Source organism: Dipodomys ordii, unplaced genomic scaffold (genome assembly GCF_000151885.1).
Source record: "Dipodomys ordii isolate 6190 unplaced genomic scaffold, Dord_2.0 Scaffold56, whole genome shotgun sequence".
Taxonomy (NCBI): Eukaryota; Metazoa; Chordata; class Mammalia; order Rodentia; family Heteromyidae; genus Dipodomys; species Dipodomys ordii.
Genome location: NW_012267272.1, coordinates 2,837,165 through 2,858,206, shown reverse-complemented (window position 1 = coordinate 2,858,206; position 21,042 = coordinate 2,837,165).

Below are 21,042 nucleotides of genomic sequence, written 5' to 3'. Positions count from 1 at the left end.
TCAATAAATGCCATGGTGTTAAGAATATGGGAACTCTTCACAATTTTTCTATAAATTCTAGTGATTAAATACTGAGAAAGACCAGTCTTTTCAAAGAAAAGATAATAAACCTAACTAGATTATTCATCTGTTTTTATGTGTATAACATTCCTGGTGCAGACAAAAATGCAGAGTCTAACAAATCCTAACACAGGCTAAGAGGAAATATGTTCAGATTCATTCTATGCAGTTAACGCAACCTTGATACTAAAAGCAGACCACGACACTTCAAGAAAGGAAAATTACAGCCTAAATCTCACTAAATAACACAGAGGCAAACATCCTAAGCAAAATCTAATAACATTCGATAGTGTATTTTAAAAAATGACAGGGTTTTAGCTCAGGAATGCACTACTGATTTACTACTAAACATAGAGTAACCCACCACATAAATTATATACTCAGAAAAATGTTTAATAAACTGCAACATCATCTCATGATATAATCTCTTGGTAAACAAGGAAAAGAAGAAAATGTCTTTAACCTGGAAAAGAGCATCTACCTGTGTATCTGCATAAATCTATTGTAGCATGATTTCATGTTATACGAACTATGGCCATCTGCCTACTCATGAATGAATCTCAGGAACAGAATCCCAGGTTTAAGAAAAAAACTACTGAAAAAGTACAAAGTAAACTTCTACTGACATAAAGTTCAAAAATCGGCAAACAAAATGGCATGTTTTTAGGACTCAACCATAGGTCATGAACTTACCTGTAAAAGCCGGAAAATGATGTATTCAACACCCAAGGACGAGAGACAATCTTTCTATCAGCATTCTAAGGATGTGTGTTTTATTTTATTTGTTGGTTGGTCGTGGGGCTTGAACTCTGGGCCTGGGTGCTGTGTCTGAGCTCTTCAGCTTAAGGCAAATGCTCTACCACTTGAGCCACAGCGCCACTTCTGCCCAGGTTGGCTTTGAACTGCAATCCTCAGATCTCAGCCTCCTGAGTAGCTAGGATTATGTGTGAGCCACCAGTACCTGGCATGTGTTTTATTTTACATCTTTAAACGACGTGCAGGGATTTATTTTGTTTCACATGTGGATATGCATATATATATTTCTTATAAACCAAGTTTTGCATAAATGACCTCATTTGACTTTTCAACAATCCTGTTAAGAGTTATGTATCATAGATTTAGCTGATGAACTTAAATCAAGATGAACCCCCGATATGACAAATATCTCACAGCTAGTCAACAGTTCCATATCCTAATTCTATAGTCTTCCAACTGGATTACACTGAAGTTAGTCATTACAATTATTTCTGTCTTCTGAACTCCTGACACAGAAAAGTGCGCGTGGCCAGTTACATGCAAAAGGATGGGGGAGGGAGAGGAAGTTATTTTAATAAAACTGTCTTCCAAAAATAATCTCTCTCACACAGGCTGAAGGAATGGCTCCAGTGGTAGAGTGCTTGCTCTCTAAGTCCCTAAGTTCCAACCCCAGCACCACACATGCACACACACGCACACACACACACCCCTTCCTCTTGTGGTTTTGTATAACACTAGTGATAGGCAGCTTCCAGAGTTTTCAGATGGAAGTCATTTTCCTATAATAAGGAAGTGAGAGAAGTGGTTACAAAAGCAAAACAAAAAGATTTTTGAATTCGCAATGCCCCAAACTGGGACCCAAGGAAGGGAGGGTTACCCTTAGGGCCTAGTGTAGGAGACAATTTTAAGTTTTGATGAAACTAGAACACAGGTCCAAAGAAACCAGAAAATGTGGCCCTGACCCCTGGACAGGTCTGGAGAGGACCTGAGGGCCAGAACATAGGACAAACATGGAAATGGGACAGATGGACGGAGCAGAGGATGGCTGCACAGTCCACGTGGGCCCGAGCGCCACGGGGAAGTGCCTGGGCCCCCTCCCTGGCACCGTGGCTCAGCACATCCGGTCACCAGCACGCAGCCTATTTGTGCTGGACCATCTCAGAAGTCATGTGGTCCCAGCCTACTTGGTACAGGAAGAGTTTGGCGACTATGTCAAAAAGCCACCTGCTGGTCTTAGAAATACAGGCAGGACTAGAACTTACTCTTCAGATACCTTCCCACCATTCCTTTCTATAAGTCACCTGCACTGCTGTGTGCCCAGCCTGCAGACGTTGTTTTGGACACTCCAGCCAACAAGCTGTGGGCCAATCTGGACTAAAGGCTGCATTCATGAGTGCCAAGCTTGGGGGCTCGTGCCAAGAGGCATAAAAAGAGAGAATTCTACCCCCCCCGCCCCGAATATGAACTCCTCCACTGTCACACATTTCCCCTTAGAAACAATTTCATCCCCAGTGTTTCAGCTTGTCTGCTTCCTGGGTGATATTCCGACCATTCTGATTGATTGCACCTTATTGACTAGAGAAGGGGATAAGAGTAGAAAGGGACAGAATAACAAAGTCTTGGTGTCCACAACTTTCTAGCATATAAAAGGAGATTTCTCCCTATGTATACATATCTATGTGTTACATATATACATATGTATATATGTATTTTGTATATATACATAAGCATGCAGATACAGATGTACCCTAATGGTCCTTAGCTGCTCCCTACCTGCCAGTAGCAGACTGACAATGCTTCAGTAATCTCTCTTTCCTTCCCTCACTCCCTCTCCCCCTCTCTTCTTCTCCTCCCTTTCTCTCTCTCTCTCTCTCTCTCTCCCCCCTCTTAGTCCTCCCTTCCTTCTCCCCCCTCTCCTGAGAGCATGTACAGGATGCTCTTCAGGGTGCTGTGAGCCAAGCGAAAGGGACTTAAGGAAACTTTCCTCTAGCTGTGACTCCATCCATGCTCTTAAGCTTATAGCATGGTGTATGTTTCCCCCTACTGGTCACTTATAGGTCATTCTTGAGGATTTGATGGACAGTCCCTGCTTTCTCAGGGATCTCCTACTGGGACAATACTATTGTCAGAAAGCTTAGATCACAGCACGCATACACCATCCCTAATCCTCAGAGTGAGTTTGTGAGGGATGTGTCATCGCTCCTACCAAACAGAAGGAAAGCCATGGCACAGAGCAATTAAGTGACTTGTGAAACATACCCGCAGGTTAGTGGTAAGAATGAAGTTCAAACCCAGCTATCAGACTTTGAGGTCCACGATCTAAGACACTGGGAAAATTCATGTTCCTAGAAGAATATTTGCCTGGTCAACAGACATTTGACAACCCAGTCAAATACTGTTGTTTCTATCCATCTACATCCTACAAATCCCACAACACACATTTTCTTCCTCTACTTTCTATGTCCATACCAAATCTATAACCATCCCAAGGTTTTTTCTTGTAAAACTGATACCCTTTGCCTCTTTCCTGTCTGCCCAAGTGTCTACCCTCATGCTGCAGTTCTGAGATCAGGGCACACCAAAATCTGGATAGAATTCAAACAAGGACCTGGACAGGGGAAAAAATGCATTGAATTGTGCATGCAAAAATAAAAACACTAGAAATGTTGACGTGACTTTGTCACTCACAGGAAATTCACACCTATTTCTGCATTCCCCTCCCACCATTACAAATTTCCATTGATACAAACTGATGCTCATAACTACTTTGCATGCTCATTGAACATGTCACTCAATCTATTATTTGATTGTTAATTTTAAAAGTAGAGCTGCTAGTGTATCACAAATTTGAGGTTTCCTTTCAATATTTTGATTGGAAAGTCAAAATTCCTTCTGTCTATCAACAATAGATTTTTGTACTTCATGTGGTTTTGAAGCTGGATGAAATGACCTTGGCATGAAAAGGAAAAAGAACCTTCATTCTGGAGACCAGCTTGGGCCTCTGACCTTTTCCAATGAACAGTGATCATGGGAGACAGGAGCCATAGTTCTCCAAATAGACTGGCCAGATGGTTTCTTGTCCCAACCAGGATACTTGTGAGCATGGAAAGGGAAACCATTAAGTATAGTTAGTTAACAGAAGTAAACTTGGGCTTACCATCAATCCACTCCACTAGCATGCATTCTGGAAATTGAAAAAGTAAATTAAGAAAGTGCCAGGTAACTGACATCTAGAATCAACATAAACGCTGATTTAAAAATGGCAGTGTATACCTGTAATCCCAGCTACTGAAGAGGCAGAGATTGGAAAGATCACAGTTCAAAGCCAACCCCAGGCAAAAAGTTGAGACACAATTGGCATGTCTACCTGTTGCCCCTGAGGCTGGGCTGGGCAGGAAGAGTGTGAGATGTAAGATAGCTAACTTAAAAAGTGCTCAAGAGGTTGAGCACTTGTTTAGCTAGCTCAAGGCCCTGAGTTCAAACCCTAGTACTGCCACACTCACACACACACACACACAGATGGAAATTCACTCTCTACGCTGTTATTAAAATAGATTGTCCTCTAAAATCCAAGAAGCCATCACAATCAGCTTCAACACAATAATCACAGCATATAATAATAACATAATTAATCCTAATGTCCCACTTATCACAGACCAGGCTTTGTCTCGCAGCCCCTCTTAAAGGTCCTGACGATAAGAATGAGAAGGACTTGCCCTATACCCCACAGCTGGCTGGAAAGGGTCACTGTGGGGAACCAATCTGTGTGCATAGCTACCCAGCCTGTGTGAGAGCCACTGCCATCGCTGCTGGGTCTTGGAAACCGCATGGTGCTAGGAATGTTTACGATCTGAATGGGATCCAGGGCCAGGACAGGTAGAATACAAAACATCCCTTTTTATCTCAGTGGAAGCTGCTTCTAGTCCAGATGCACTGAGAGGCACTCCCCAGCATGGAAGAGGCGCATGGCAGCTTCCCACAGAATAACCGAAATATCCCTGGGAAACACCCGGGTTGTAAGTTGTCCTATCTCCAGGCAGTCGCTTTCTTTCCTCAGTGGCAAACTCTACTTCCCAATGGGGGGAGGATTGAGGAGGGGGCTCATGGGCCAGAACACACAGCATTGGCTTCAAGGTTAAATTCCAGATTCCCACTGGCTGGGTGACCTTGGGCGAATCTCATAGCCTTGCTGCCCTGCAACTCTCTCCTTTGTAAAATGAAAAGAATACTAAACCTCCCAGGTGGAAGTGGATAAGACAGGACTAGCAGACACACAAGAAACAATACATGATCATGGTAAATCGTGACTATTTAGAAACAGTATGTGAACAAATGTTTATGAACCATATGAATAAATAGTTATAACAATGGTGCTCATGATCCTTTGAGTGGTCTCTGCTTTGATTGCTTTTGTCCCTAAAATTGCATTCTAAGTACTTCTGTGTGTCCTGGAATTTTCAACCTTTACTTCCTCTTCTCCTTCCTTCAGTGGTGATCTTTGATGATGCGCCTCCTGTCTGCTTATCTGGCATTTACAGGAGCTCATTTCGCTGAGGCCCCAGAAGCTGACAACTCTGAAAGGACCGCGAGTTCTCGCGATCATCTGTACTCTCCATGTAACCCCTCCGTAATAACCTTTGGGTCAGAGCTCTTCGTTTGCATTTTGCTGAGCCGACATGAATTTTTCTAAGTTTGGGGGTGTCTAGAGAATGCTTCAGTCAGGACTGAGTTGACAAGACACGGAGTGGATCATTTATCATCCTTATAGAAAGAAGATGAATCGCTTGTTTCAACTGACATAAGAAATTACAAAGGATCACGGGGCTTGACTACATGAAAAATTAAAATAGAGCAAAAAAAAGATAATTCAATAGAGGAGGAAAACCCCTGCTTGGGAAATCTTTGTGCCAATATGATAAAAGATTAATAAATATGCCTGATGAGGCTGACCTTTTCAAAATACTTTTGCTGCATCACTAGTAAAAACATTTTATATCACACCCAATACACACTTGAATTCTTACTTTACATAGTATGTTTTACCCCCAAAACTTATTATGTGTTTGAGGCACCAATGTTTTTTTTTGGGGGGGGTTCTGGTCGTGGGGCCTGAACTCTGGGCCTGGGCGCTGTCCCTCAGCTCTTCAGCTCAAGGCTAGCGCTCTACCACTTGAGCCACTGTGCCACTTCTGGCTTTTTTCTTTTTGCTTATGTGGTGCTGAGGAATCGAACCCAGGGCCTCGTGCATGCAAGGCAAGCGCTCTACCACTGAGCCACCTTCCCAGCCCAGCCCCAATGTTTCTATACGACTTTTTCTTTAATGTTGGTCATGAGCCAGTTAATCATCATAGCCTACTAATTGTGATTTACAGTTTAAAAAACAGTGACAAGAACTTTCATAAGCCAGGAATGGTTGTACATGCCTGCAATCTCAGTAATCAGAATCATCAAAAATTAGCTACAAAAAGAGACTGTCTCAAACAAAATAGAAACAAAAGTAAAATATATATTAAATATAGTATAATAAATAATATATGTTAACTATATGACTGGATAATAAATATATGCAAATTGGAGTGAAAACAATTTCTAAAATCTCAGTACTCACCCAAGATATGCAAATTATAAATAATGATAAAATATAATTCCACTGGTTAAATTAGTAAAATTCAAATAAATGAGTTTATCTAATGCCAAAGATAACACAATAAAGGCTTTCCTTTAAGCACTTACAGGCTTATGTCTCATTTTGATTCAAAATGAATTCGAGGTGCTTTTAGATACTAAAATTGTCAACTATAATTTATGGTAGAATCTACTGATGGAATTTGGAGAAGTATTTTTGGTAGTATACTTGGGATTCCATACAAATGTTCATACTAGAATGCAATTCCACTTCTGGGAAATTGTCCCAGCAAAGCTATTCAATGAAAAAAATCCTTTTTAGGCACCACTTTAAAAAAAAATATTCCATCACTTAACTAGTATAAAATGAAAAGCCATTGAAATGGTCATGAATAGTATAATATTTAAATGATCAACTCAAAATGTTGTGTAGCCTATCAACTAATTATAGTGACTATAAAGCAACTTGAGAAAATGTTTATATTAATAAATTCAAGAGTTATAAAACAAAGCTGTATATATGTTCCAGCTATTGAACTGTATAAGAAGTTACCCTAAACTAGGAGTAGTGGTCCATGCCTATAATTCCAGCACTCAGGAAGCTGAGATAAGAGGATCATGAGTTTGAGCCCAGCTTGTGTTTCATAGTGAGACTGCTTATCAAAAAAAAGAGGAAGGAAAGAAGGAGGGAAGGAGGCTAGGAGGAAGGGTAGGAAGGAGGGTGAGCAAATAAAGTCATTGTATTCAATGCACACTAAGTAAAAACTAAACTAGGTAACTATGGGTGGGGATAGGAGGGAGAAATGGGGGAGAATGAAGGAGGGAGTGACATTGTCAAGAAGCACTGTACTCATAGAAGTGTAACTTCTATTCAACTATTTAATAATAACAATGAAGTTTTGAAAAGAGGAAGAAGACAGAGAGAGAGGGAGGATGGGAGAAAAGTGAAAGGGAAGGAGGTCAGGGAGGGCAGGGAAAGAAGGGAAGGAAGGGAGGAAAAAATGAGAAAATGAAGGGAGGAAGGAAACGAAAAATCCTTGAAATCTTAGTGGCCTGAAACAGCCACTTACTAAACATGAGAGATTCAGGCAGATTACTTCAAAATGGCTTATCTGGACCCCAAATCCTGGGACTTTGGCCTGTGTTCACTGTGTATCTGGCAGTTGGTTCTGGCTCTCCGCTGAGCCCTTGGCCAGCTCTGTTGGCTAGGACATCATTTCTGGCTGTGGCTTCTTCAACACATCATGGCTGGGTTCCAGGGCAAAGGTCTCCAGCTAGAAATCCAGGGAGTTCCTTCAGTGCCTTGCACCCAGTCCTGGCAATCATGCAGTGCCACTTTCATGTCTATTTGTGTGAGTCACAAAGGCTCACCTGGTTTGCAAGAAGAAGGAAAAGCAATGCCACTTATAATTAAAAAAAAAAAAAGTGACAGGTTTCTGGAAGAGTATGCCCGGGCAGAATATCATCATGACTATTTTTGGAAAATGAAATCCATGACAGTCTGCTATCTGGTCACAACCACATAAGCATGATAACATGATTAGGCACAAGACTGGAGAGAAATATGGAAAAACAAACACGACATTTTTAATTGGTGTTTTGCCCATGGTCTTTGGCCAAAAAGTAAAATATCATTAGAACGATATCAAGGAATTAGGAATTGCCAACAAAGCTTCAGAACTCGCTCTGAGGCAATCCCAGCTTCCCTTTGGCTTATTTGTTTATAGAACTCTGTGCATAAAGAATATCTTCCAGGAAGCTGGGAGTGTGGCGTAGCGGTGGAGTGCTTGCCTAGCATACGTGAGGCCCTGGATTCAATTCCTTGGTACCCCACTTAAACAAAACAAAACAACACCTATCTTCCAGTTGACAGTGCTTAATCCAGTATCAGCCATGCCCCACCGGCATACAGATGGCTGCCCTGTGCTACTGAGGGGCCTTCAGACCGGGCCAGTCCCATCTATCCCCTATGCTGGCTCTTCTGATCTGCCCCAAGGCCCTCAGTGCAAGGAACAAGCACCAGGGAGCTGGATTGTCCCAGCTGTGAGCCAGGCCTAACCTGATGAATACTATTGACACAGAAGGAACACATTTCTGCCAGGCCATCTGGTCTACCCCAGTGGCAGCTCCTGCTCAATGTTACTGGGCCAAGACTCATTAACACTTGGAGCCCATCACCACAGATGGCCATCACCCAAGGGGATGGACTCTGTGTAGGAGTGGCTGGCTCAGGGACCAGCTCACAGGCTTCTCTCCTCCCCCTCTGTGTTCTTGGTTCCATCAAGCTAGCCTCCCGCCTGTGGCAATCCTAGAGAGGATACTCCCACAGACCCATGGTCAGATCTCTTCTCCGGACTAACCCTGGTCAAAGGTGAGGACCTCAGACCAATTTTAAGCAGTTTTATTTTTAAATAAGTTTTATTTTTATTGTGAAAATACTGTACAGAGGGGTTACAGTTACATGAGCAAGGTAATGAGTCCATTTCTTATCAAGCATTGTTGCCTCCTCCTTTGTTTTTCCCCTACCATCCCTTCCCTCTCATCTCAACTACATCCTGCCCCTCCCCCCCCACGAGCGCAAGTTTAGAATCATGTGGTTACTAGGTTATTGCATTCCGCTACCAGGGTACTTGAGCAAGGGCAGGGATTGGTGGGGCAGGCGTAGATGCTTGGCCCTGAGTCCTTCCTCCCACACCCCCTCAGCAGCACGCTGTCTGCTGAGGCAGGGATCGGCTTCTTCTGGGGTTGCTCCTCATGGCTTCCATATTCCAGCTAGCTACATGTGTGCCCACTTCCTGACATGGATCGTGTGAACTCGAATCCACCTGGAGGCTGAGGCAGAAAATCTCACACATAAAATACAACACAACCACAACGAAAACTAGGATCTTGATTCTAACCTCCATGACATTTCAAGAATGAAAAAAAAAAAAAAGAAGCCTTAATGATTGGGAGGGTCCCAGACAAAACCAAATGAAGAGAAGACTCCAGAATACACAGCAAGACACCTTCTGAGAGAACACAGTGTGGGATTGTGTCAGCTGAGCCAGACCCAGGCAGAGCCCAGGGGTAGAGGGGAGGCCTGGACACCTGGGTTCCATTGCCCTGGTGCACCAACCTTGAAAGTTGTGTGTGTGTGTGTGTGTGTGTAGAAGAAAGAGAGACAGAGAGACAGAGAAGAGAACAGAGACTGGACCATTAAACAAAACGGGACCCCTGAGCCAGACTTTTCCCTTGGCATGGGCAGCCACCGAGTGGGTGTCACACAGGAAGTGAGTGTCACGCAGGAAGTGAGCCAGATGCTGGACATATCTCTGAGGTGTGTCCTGCAGTCAAGGGGCACTGGGCAGGGTAGATACCGCATCTTGTTTGGCCAGTGACTTCCAGGCTTGAGAGAACACGCAGCAAGTGGCTGCTAGGACGGAGTCATGGACATCCATGAGCTTGGCTGGCAGAAATCATAGCTGAGCAATGCCAGCCAATCCCAAGTGAGACCGGACTCACAGCCTGTGCCCCTCTGGGCTCACGACCGTGGCCTGCAATGTCTGTCTTAGCTGAACTTCAGCTGCAGGTTGACAAACGCTGGCTTCTCTGTACTTCTGGCTTGTGGGAGTTTCTGGGTTCTCCTGATCATTCCTACCCAGCTCCACTTACAGGGTCCATTGCCTACGCTCATGGGGACACCAGTGAGCGGGGTTCCCTGGTTGTGCTCCTGTGGAGCAGATGCTCTCCCACAGCCCAGTTATTCTGCTCCATGAGAACCAACACTCTCCACGCAAGGGAGTCCCCTCTGAAACCGTAGACCTTTAGAACCACTGAGGAGCTTGTCCAGCCCAGCTCCCACATTTCCCTGTGCCTGGCTCTGAAGTCACATGTTTGTACCTTCCAGCCTAACACTCCCGGGAGACCTTGACCAAGAGAATTCCCGTCTCTGCACATAAGTGTCTTCATTAGAAAATGGAGAGTGGCTGGGAGGAATGAGTTATCAGAGGGTTGCTATGATTTGCTCCAGATCTGTTCTCCCATGATGTTGGAACTTACTTGGGTAACATCACCAAGAAAGGTTCCTAGACTCAATCTCCAGGGAACACCTGGGGCGGAGTTCCCTCCCCATCCCAGGAAGGGCAGGAAACCCTACAGAGAAGGGGCTTCCTGAGCAGAGACCCTGCTCGGGTTTGAGATCCAGGAAAGGGTCCCTCCACTCTGACTGTGCTTTGGTATTCATGGAAACCTACATTCTGATTAAATGAGGACTTTGTACCTATTGTCCCCTTCCCCTGGATTTCTAAGGAAAAGTTCCTTCTGGAAAATTCCACCTCAACATCAGCTGAATAAAAGAGAAAAGGGGTTTTTCCACAAGAGATCTGAGCTACTGAGACCCTTAGGTGCGAGGTGTCTGAATGCTACCAAGAACCGGGAGCTAGGATGGATGGAAAGGCAAAGCTGGGGAAGCCGGGCTGGGGGTCAGCAGAGGGGACAGAAATGGGGTTTTTGTTGTTTGGCTTGCCTTTGTCCTAGAACTCAGCACTTGAGCCCTGATCATCGAATACACTACATCATTACGCCAAGTAATAAGATAAACACACTCAGCCCAATTCTATTCCAGAAGGGAAAATCCCCCAATGGGAACCAGGTATAAGACATCTTAGAACACTCTTCCACTCCTCTATCCTTAAGAACTTCCTTTTTTCCTCCTTGCTTGCTTGCTTTAGAAAGCTCTCCAATGCTTTTAAATATGGAACTATAGTTCACTGAATTCATCCAACATAACAGTCACCATTTGAAAATGGTCTATTCAGCGGTGTTTATTTCTAGCAGGTTCACACTGTGTGCTGTGATGCCCCAGCCCCCTGCCGTCTCCTCTGGAAGGGAGATCCAGGGCCCAGGATGGAAGTTTCCCCCACGTGTTTCCCAAGAAACCAAAGGCTGAGGTCCTGAGGCTAACGCCAACCCACTGACACAACCGTACCCCTCTCTGGAATTTGGGGGGGGGGAGGAGGGAGGAAATCCTGTCCATGAGACTGGACTCCTGCCATAAATGGGCAGCTGATATGCTGGGTAAAGACTTCAGATCACCTGACTGAATTTACTCCTCCTAGGATAAGGACAGTGAGGCCCAGACAGAACCAGGGCCAGAACCCATGCCAGTGCTTCCAAGATCGAGGCCCATGGGCCCAGAGGGAATTAGTGGCATGCAGATCGTATACCATTCAACCTTAGGGAGCTGACCAGAGGGGCTTAGGAATCAGCAGTACCCAGAGGAGAGGCCAAGCCCAGAGCAGCAGCTCTGAAAAGGGAAAAAAAAAAAAAAAAATCCTTCAATGAGACTCTGCTGCCCCCAGTGGCCAGGCTGGGAAGGACTTTTCCAGGAGGTTCAACAGCTCCATCAATGGCTTCTTCTTGCCCATAGCCAGTTCCATCTCAGATCTGCATCCTTCCAGCTCATGAAAGCAGATTATGGCAGCGACAGGCATCCTACATAAAGCATGGTCTATTTTATAAATTGTATGAAATTGGTAAGTCAATGGATTCTATTAGAAAACAAATACATACTCATCCCTTCCGAATTATTTTCCTACATGTCACCATTATTTGTGCTCTTGGGTTGATTAGGATTATACGGGTATGGCAAAGTATCACATAATGCTTTTTTTCTTCTCAGACTGTACTTTGTCACACACCCAAGAAATAGGCAAATGACAGAAATTAGGGGGTTTGCTTTGTTTTTATGTTTCACGCTATCGAAAGATCTAGAATATATGGTGTAACTCACATTAATGGACGTCAAGAAGGAGCCGAGTACCTAGGCCTTTTTCACAGGAACCAAGCAGGGCTCAAAGCGAACTGAAGTAGAGCAGCAGGCACAGACAGGGCTGATGGGAGACTTCCACTCTGCTCAGCACCTTCCTCCCTCCCTCCCTCCCTCCCATCACTTAGTGAGTTCATCCATCCTATATATGACATTTTCACTCTTTTATAAGCCCCTTGCTGCTCTGGGAGAAAACAAATGACAGTGGAAACAGACCTACTCTCCAACAATGTCTTTCCCTTTGGGGGAATGACTATAACCCGCTGAAAGCCAGAAACTCATTTGTTTAGGAATCCATTTATTTGGAAACCCATTTATTTATAGGGAAGATTGGGGGGGGGTTAAACAGCCCCAGGATTGATCCATATGAAAATGTGTTGGCAAGTGTTTAAGCTTAGCAACTCTTTTTTCTCTTATCTTTAAGTGGCTGTATAAAGGAATTGCCATTTAACAGAGCAGTTTATGAATGCTATATATTTTGATTTATGTCATCCCTTTTAACATTCTCACCTCTGCCTCCCCTACTTACTTCTTCATTCTTCTGATTTTTTTTTTGGTTCTACAGAAAGGAAAGGTAAGTTTGAGTCCTTGGTCCAGCAAACAAAAACGTGATACTCATCCAGTTGCATGTTGTAAGACAGTGTGAGTTCACATGTGCATGTGCCCACAGGTCCTGCCACGGACCGGCTCTGTTGGGACGAGGGAGGACACCTAGTGGAGGAACTGGAATAGGGGGGGAGATGGCAAACAGACAACTCACACACAAGAGGAGTGGATGCTGAGTGCGATTTAATGCAGAGGATAACAAACTTTTATAGCAAAAGTCTCCATGAGAAAGGGCAAAAGGTTACATAATCTTGCTGCATGGCTTCATATTTGGGTGGTCACCAGCTGGTCGCCTGATAGGCACTTGTTTCCGGCTTATCTCTAAGAAATACAATGGGTTTTGATGTTTATCACCAATTAACCATTACTTTTTTCTATAGAGGCCTTAACTGTCCCATAAGATCTTTCCTGTTCCTTCTTTAATAGTAAGCACCAAGGAGGCCTAGATCTAGCAAGTCTCTTAGTAAATGAAAGAGAGTAACAGGAAGTTCTGTCTCCTAAGTAGTTATCTCAGCAATTGCCATACATTCTTTCTGTTCTAGCCGCGCATACAGCTTCTTGTAAATCTCTTACAAACAATTCCTTCTGCTGAAGTGAGTCGTGAAACCCCCAATACTTTTATATTTGCTTATGACTTGTCTACTAAACTCCATAAGAGGGGCTTTCAGGGTAGCACTTAACTCTGGTGAGTTAGTCATATTTTTAAGACACTCATCAGATATTGGAGTCATCAACACTCTTAAGAAAGAGCTTTAAATAAGGGAACGTTGAGCATGAGTAAGTACAATGAGCAGCAGAAACAGTAAAGGATTAATAGGCACTCTTATACAGTGGAGAAAAGAAAAGCAGAAACACATCTTTCCCAGGGGCTTGCCAGCCTTTCCAGGAGTAGGCCTCTTAGAAGCCCTATTCTCCGAGGTAGACTTCGGTGAAGTCCCAATACTCAGAGATAGGTCTCTGAAGCCCCATTCTCAGGTCTGAAAGCTGGTTTCCCATGCTAAGCAGACTCCACTGGGGTAGGCGTGGCAAGGTATCGATATAATGTTAAGGACCTCTTTCCATTCAACTTTCTCTATCCTTTAGACATACTTATTCTTCCTCCTTCAGTTGCATTTACTGTGTTCTGTTGGATGAATCAATGAGACTTCACAGGTGCACATTCATGGGCTTCTGCTCACTTCCTGGTGACAGAATCTTTAAGGTGGCTGAGACTATATTAGTCCCTCATTAAAAATGAAAACTCTCTGTGACTGCTTCAGACCTCTAAGTGGAGGCTCAGAAGTCTTTACCTTTTTTGGCCTCTCCAAGCGATCTGGATGCAAGAAACACATTTTGTGAAAAACTTCCTGTGTCACTAAGTAAAATGCGGATTGCTTTCCCTTTCGAGAGGTTGCATTTCTGCACCTCTATCCCACGGTCTTGCCTGTCCTCATTACCAGCACAAGCACGAACCCTATGCTCTAACCATTCTTGGATGAAGTCTTGATGAAGTTTGAGGCTGGGTTAACTTGGCCCAGGCTGATGTTGCCAGCTGTCTTTCAAAGTCCTACCACTTGGTGGCACTATTGCTCCACATGCTTGCCTCCGCTTAGGCAACCTACAAGTTCTGACTTTTGTGTTGCTAGTTTTAAGGTGAATTGTGTTTTGATCTGCTTTTCATTCTCTGTTACAATCTGATTCTGATAGCAGTGACTCAATGAGGACCAGATTTCCAGGAGTTTATCTCACTCTTATTATGGGGGAGAGGGGTATGTTTTTGTTAAAGAAAATGGTCCAAGACACAGAGTCCAGGATCATTGACAACCTAGTTGGAAAAGACCAGCCATGCTTCTGTCATTGGAACTCATTTGTCTGCTTTCCCTCAGGCCCTAATACAGAAATTCCATACCCAGCGTAAGGAAAGAGCTGATATTTGCTGAACACTTTCTACATCATCTCATTTAATTATCACCATAATCCTTTCTATTTCCTTCATCTCTCAGGAGGAACACTGCAGGCCTGAGGATACCCAGAGAAACACCTGCACACCCCACATACTTTCCATAAACAATACCATCTGCTCCTTCTCTGGCCAGACATGGATAAACCAAGCTGATTTGCCCAGGACAAACCAGTGGGCACTGGAGATGCTGCTTGTACCCAAGAAGAAAGCTCTTGAGTCTCAGCAGCTGAGGAGTGAACACAGGAAGAATTCATTTCCACCACCAGAGGCAGAGCAGATGAAGAAAGAAAGGCAAGGAAGGGAAACGAAGTACTTTCTAATGAATGTGTAAACACAGTCCCAGCTGAAGCTAAAAATCAATGAGGCAAAAATAGATGGCATTTGAGCAAGCCAGACTGAAGGCCTCCTGGGCTGAGAAACTCACATCTGGATAGTTCCAAACTCTTTCACACCTGCAAAGGGGTGTCCAGCTGAAGCCATGCAAGATATATATATATATATATAGTGCAGTATATACACTGTGCAACGCCCCTTGTCTCTTTCTTATTGAATGAGGGCACAGGTGGGTGCAGTTCCAGGTTAGAAAGGGCACACATAGAATTTTAAAGGGCTAAGGTGGGAATTAGATGATGTCATTGAGAACAGGGCGCAAGCAGATTCAACATGTCAGGATAAGAAGAGGAGCAAGCCAAGGGCCGCATGGCTTGTGATCCCTGCATCCTGTCTGTCTGTCTGTCTGTCTCTGTCTTGCTCCCTCCATCCTCATCCCCCTCTTTCTGTCTCTCTGTGTCTCTCACTATCTCTGTCTCTGTCTCTCCTCCTCATTTTCTCTTTCTGTAGCAGAAGGTCCAGGTCCAGACCCCACATACTCTAGTTTGTCTTCATTTCTTTGTTGACTACATGTGCTCACTTGGAGAAAAGGCCTGAGATGAAGTGAATCAATCGATCGGCTAATAAAATTAATGCTCATAATATATCTTCTTCATATCCATGAAGCTCAGAGGCTAACAGCTCACTTTCAAAAATAGGATACGACTAAAACACAGAAAGCACTAGCATCTAATGCTTATAGCAGGACTTATCTCCCACTATTATTCACTATAATAATAATGACCTTAATAAACATTATAAGATAATGGATGAAAGGATAACCTGCAAACCTATACGAATGATGTCTGGTAGGAGAACAAGCCATTAAATACAAGAGAAGATGATGTAAGTTGTCAGCTCTCGATCACTCTTGACCATGAAAACTCATGGATGGTTTCACAGAGCAAGCCTAGAGCCCTGAGGATGGCCAAATAGTGCTTCACAGGCTTCAGACACAGAACTGGAGCACCATTCACTTCCAGAGGAGACTCCTCTGATCACTACCTTATTCACTAAACGTTTGCTTCTCTTGTGACGGCCGCCATATTGGAGTACCAACCAGATACCTGGATGGTGGCACAGGTATCCTGACTTGCATTTTACAGATGAAGGAAGAGATGGTTCTGACTCGACTTTACACATCCATCCACACTACCCAGAGCATTGCTGTGTCTTGGTGAGCCGTCACCCAGTATGGTGGATAGAAGATTTGAATAACTACGGATGGCACAAGGAAGCATTCAATTGGATGTTTAAAAGAGAAGGAGGTCAATAATGAGTAGAACCAAGTGTCTCACATGGAAAAGTCTCCTGAACAGATGGGCTTATAGAAAATTGGTACCTACTTAGGGAAGAATCCTTATAACTCTGTTGTCAGGGTTATAGACTCTTATATAAAAAAGTTATCCTCTTGCAAATAGAACTTACAAGGGGGAAAAAGGATGTCTGAGAATTAAAGTTCAAAGCCAGCTGGGGCAGGAAAGTCTGTAAGACTCTTATCTCCAGTGAACCACCAGAAAACTGGAAGTGGTGCTGTGACTCAAAATGGTAGGGTGTTAGTTAGCCTGGAGCAAAAGAACTCAGGGCCAGAGCCTTGGTCCTGAGTTCGAGCTTCACAAGTAACAGAGACAGAGAGAGAGACACACAGAGAGAGAGACAGAGAGAGATCCAATGGCCACCTCCGCCTCCGGAGAAAAAAGCCATAGGCTTTGCCTTTTGGTCATTTTCAGGCCAACAGAGACGTCTAGAGAAGACGGTGTCTGGTGGCTGCTTATCCATCAGTTGCTTGTCCCTAGGTGTCTTTGAGCATCACCACTGCCTCCTCAGGACTGGAGTCAGTTCCCCTTTTTATCATCTGTGCCCCTCAAACCCTGGGAGCCACTTCTGGCTCACTTTGAACCCAGGGCTCCCACAGCCTCCCGTGGCAGCCTCTGCAGCTGTCCTTCGACAGACGCGCTCACGTGACTCTGCCCCTCCAAAGCCTGCCAGGAATTGCATCCTTAGAAAAATCTATATTCCAGTAGTCATGTTATTTACATTTTTCATTTATTAATCCTGTTATGACTATTCCCTCCAGGAGGAGAATAAAGGTGGAACCAAAAAAAAAAGCACAACAAACAAGCAACTCTGGAAAAACAGACAGAAAACAAAAACCAAAAGCCAACCCACCCACCCCCTGGAAAAGCTCCGGTTTCCTGAGGGTGCCGCATACCTAGCACCTGTGCACGGTTAGGATGCCTGACGCATGCAGATAGGGAACACCACCGCTTTCAGGCACTACCCCCCCACCCTCAAGATCCCGGCTGGAGAAATCCCCTCCTTCAAGGAAAGCTGCAGCCAAGCCGTTTGCAACCCCAGTCAGCTCAAATTCCACCTCAATGCGGAACGCACAACATGGGGTTGGAAAACAGACCCAGGGGAGCCCCCTGAAGCAGGCGTGAGCTGCTCAGTTGGCTGACTGGTGGTCATGAATGATCAAGGAGCTCCATCCTGCCCTGGATCACACACACAATGACTGCCGCGGCCTCCAGGTTAGCCCGGTGTTAGGTGAGCAGCAAGCTGGGCTTCCCGCCAGGCTATGAGTCCCCATTACTGCTCCCTCACCTGCTGGAGGGGGGTGACGCCCCCCTGCTGTCTCAAGCAGCTGCATCTATACCTCCTGCGCACTGCCATCCAATTTTGCCACGCCTTTCTGGACGGCCATGTGTCCTGTACCTATCATAACTGGCATGTAAGTACATAAGTTCCTGTAAGTTCCATTAGGAACTGGTTTTTTTGTTTTTTTGGTTGTTCATGGGCCTTGAACTCTGGGCCTGAGCACTGTCCCTCAGCTCCTCAGCTCAAGGCAAGCACTCTACCATTTGAGCGACAGCACCACTTCCAGTTTTCTGGTGGTTTATTGGAGGCAAGAGGCTCATGGGCTTTCCTGCCTGGGCTGACTTTGAACCACGAGCCTCAGATCTCAGTCTCCTGAGTAGCTAGGATTACAGGCATGAGCCACCGGCGCCTGGCAGGAACTGTGATTTTTCTCTTCAACACGTTTAGCATGCCATACGTCCTGACTTTCATCTAGTAGGGATGCAGTAAACTAGGGATGCCAGTCCCAAATGCAGTCCCAGAAGCTGGCATGTTCTATGTGCTCTTGTTGGAGGTAGTGTAGTGTCCATGTCCTGACTCCTCTCAGGAGTCAGAAATTACCTCAGAAATGGAAGAAGAACGCGGTGACACCCATCTACATGAGTTAGGAGATATTTTACACTGGAAACAATTTCTTGTTTGGATTCAACGACAGGCTCGTGCTAACTCTGCTGCCTGGGCTGGCCTTGAACTTTACATCCTCCTATCTCCAACTCCTGAGTGGCACACCCCAGCCTGGCCAGCTTGCCTTCTTGCTTTCTGTAGCCTTTATTAGGGATTTGACACAGTGGAAAGGATCTAGGTTAATAACAGTTTCAAGGAGCAGGGCGCCAGTGCCTCATGCCTGTAATCCTTGCTACTCCAAAGGCTGAGATCTGAAGATTGCAGTTCAAAGCCAGTCTGAGCAGACAAGTCTGAGAGACTCTTAACTCCAAATTTACAAGCAAAAAGCCAGAAGTAGAGCCGTGGCTCAAGTGATAGAACACCATCCTTGAGTGAAAGACCAGGCCCTGACTTCAAACAATGTTCAAGGCAAAAGCCATCGTGTCCAAAGTTATCATTGTGCTCATGGTTTAAGTGACTAGTAATTCCTGTTACAACTACCCCACGGGACTATTGGGAGGCTTAAATGAGATAATGTGCGCGGGAAGCTCTTGGCTGGGAGGAGGGCGTGCTATGAATATAAGGTATTATTATCCCTTTAATCTTTCCAGTCCTCATAATGGAGAAACATTTTCCAAAGACAAATTGGGAGCTCATTTCAATCTCTCAGCTGCCTCTTGCTACATGGTGTCCATGACAATCATGTAGAAAAAAGGCTGGCTGAATCCAAATAACCACCGCCATGCAATGCACTTGCCAGCCCTGCAGCACGCACGGCTCACTGACAGGCAGGATTCTCCTTCACGCCTCCAGGATTCACCCTGCAGCCTGAGATGCCAATTGGCAGAAGAACCCATTTGTTTCTTTCCAGGCAAGACCTCCATGTCCGACCTTTCCAGCCTGTCATCTGTGAGGGAGGGCAGAGCTCGCAGAGGTGGGTGCAGGAGATTTCCCCCCCAAACCTCAGCCCCGTGGGATGGTAGGGGTGATGCCTTCCAGGCGCTGCTAGCTGAGTCTGGAGGGAGTTCCTCATCCGAAGCCCTGGTCTCCTCGTTCCCATGTGGCACGCCCCTGAAGAGCCAGGCTAGCTCCAGAGCTCACCCTGGGCTAAGTGGCTCGCTCATCCCTTAGCCCGGACCTGTGTTCCTCTGCCCCTCAAAGCTGTGCTCCCCAGAAGCACTGCTTCCTCCAGCTCCCGTGGACCCATCCCTGCGCGTCTGCCCTGTGACAGCTGTCAAACACGCTCGGCCCTAGAAGCGACCTGCGGCCCACGTCAGTCCATGGGTCGAGATGCTCTGAGTGTAAGTAAGCTGAGGAAGGCCAGGAATGGGGGTGGGAGGGACTGGCAAGTCTTGGGACTCAGGCATGGAGGGCTGAGGACCCCAGAAAGGAACCATAGTGTCCCCAAGATGTCAGTGTACCATTCCATTCTCTCTACCCTCTGGCCATGCTGAGGCAAACACTGTGTTCTGCAGAACAAGAAGCCCAGAAACACTCCTTGAGAGGATTGTCTTCACGCTGTGTGCTGCTGAGCCGCCACGAAGGCCTGGCACCCCTGGCCCCTGACGGCAACCCTGGCCTTCACCCTCGTTTCTGATGACACTCGGTGATGGCCGGCCAAACACGTTCTTCATGGTGCTCTCTTTGTCTCTGTCTCTGTCTCTGTGTCTGTCTCTCTGTCTCTCTGTCTCTCTCTCTCTCTACACATACACACACACACACACACACACACACACACACACACACAGTCACTTCAGGGATCCTGGAGACAGAAGCATCTAAAGTTGGTTCTCACTGCCTGGCTGCTGGCATTGCTGTCTGTGCAGATGTTCTCAGAGATTTCATGTGATTCTATCACTCTTCCTGAAGTTGTAAAGTTTGCCTTAATAAAATTTACCTTAATAATCAACTGAAATCTCCACTTTAAAAAAATAAATGAAGGGCTGGGAAGGTGGCCTCGTGGTAGAGTGCTTGCCTGGCATGCATGAAGCCCTGGGTTTCATTCCTCAGTACCACATACATAGAAAAAGCCAGAAGTGGCTCTGTAGCTCAAGTGGTAGAGTGCTAGCCTTGAGCAAAAAGAATCTCAGGGACAGTGCCCAGGCCCTGAGTTCAGTCCCCAGGATTGGCTAAATAAATAAATAAATAAAAATAAATAATGAATAAAGTATGTCAGGGTTATAAGCCTCACCCTTTCCTGCTGGTTCTCAGACAGGGAAAAATGTTAGTGTCAGGCCTTCCCGGCCATCAGTCCCTCAGTTCTGATCATTTCCAATCATTTCCACCTGCCTGGTCCCTTTGGCCAATTCCTTGCCATCAGACCCAGTGTCAACTAAATCCAAGCCTTGATTTCAAGGACTTCAACTTCAAGAAGGAGAGAAGGAGCTTACATCATTCAACTGGATATTTCTCTGTCTCTGTCTCTCATCTCTGTCTTGTCTCTATCTCTCTTTCTCTCTGTCTCTGTCTCTCTGTCTGTCCTCTGTCTGTCTGTGCATATGCAGTGGGGTTTAAACTCAACGCCTTGAGCTAGCTAAGCAGGCACTCTACCACCTGAGCTATGCCCCCAGTTACTCTCCACGTACGGTCTCAGGCTTTTGCCCCTGATCCCTCTACCTGTGCCCGTCAAGTAGCT